This window comes from Octodon degus, unplaced genomic scaffold (genome assembly GCF_000260255.1).
Source record: "Octodon degus isolate 3935 unplaced genomic scaffold, OctDeg1.0 scaffold00016, whole genome shotgun sequence".
In the NCBI taxonomy this organism is placed as follows: Eukaryota; Metazoa; Chordata; class Mammalia; order Rodentia; family Octodontidae; genus Octodon; species Octodon degus.
In genome coordinates, this window is record NW_004524592.1 from 22,035,317 (window position 1) to 22,036,559 (window position 1,243).

Here is a 1,243-nt window from a genome sequence, read left to right on the forward strand (position 1 = left end):
AGAGGAGGAGGATCAGCAGCAGCAGCAGCAGCAGCAGCCCCAGCAGCAGGAGGAGGAGGTCATCCCAGAAGAATCGGTAAGTTCACCCTTGCACCACATTTTTCTCTGTCCGGGTCCTTGGCCCATTGGCTGGTGCTCACTTGTACTGGTAAAGGTTTAGGGGTTTTTTTTGTTGTTGTTTTTTTTTTTTTTTTGGTTTTTTGGTTTTTATTTTTTGTGTGTGTGTGTGTGTGCTTGGTAAACTGATTTCATTAATATCTTCTGGAAACACCCTCAAAGATAAAGCCAGAAATGGCACTTTCCTGGCTACCTGGGCACTCTTTAGTCCAGTCAAACTGACACATAAAGTGACCTGCACAGAGGATCAATGAACTGTGTGTGTGTGCATGTGCGTGTGTGCGTGCACGCGTGCCTGGGGGTAGAGTTCAGAGCCTTTCCACTGAGCTGCAATGCAGTCCTTTTTAAAATTTTTATTTTATTTTATTTCTTAGAAAGGATTTTGCTAAATTGCCAAGGCTAGGCTCATATTCGTAATCCTCCTGCCTCAGCCTCCCAGAGTGCTGGAATGACCAGAGTGTGACACCATGCCTAGCTCATTTGAATGCTTTTTAAGTGTAAAGACTGGGTTCAGAGCCTCAACTGTCAACCATCTACACACAGCCTTGTGGCCAGGCTTAGTACTGAGTGGGTTTCTGGAGAAGGAACCTCTAGAGGGCAGCTTTCTCAGGGACCCAGCACATGCCTGGAAGTCACAGAGCACTACTTCTACCCCAGCCTGCCACAAGCACCCCTGATTCCAAGGTCCTGGGATGGGGTGTGATTCTTGGACACAGTCTGTGATTCTAGGATTATATTATATTCCTATTTTTTGTGATGCTAGGGATCGAACCCAGGGCTTCCTATGTGCTAAGCAAGTGTGGTGCTGCACCACAGACGCTTTATTTATTTATTTATTTATTTTGCAGTACTGAGGATTGAGCTCAGGACCCTGAGCTTGCCAGGCAAGTGCTTATTCTACTTTTTTTTTTTATAACAAAGACATTTTTTTTTGGGCTGGAGAGATGGCTCAGTGGTCTAAAGCACCGACTTGAAACAAGCTTGGCAAAGCACAGGGACCGCGGTTCGATCCCCAGCACCACATGCCAGCCAGACCCGCCCCCTGGTGGGCTGAGCTGGCCACACAAACACACACACACATACACACACATACTAAATAAATAAACAAATGTTTAAAAAAAAAGAC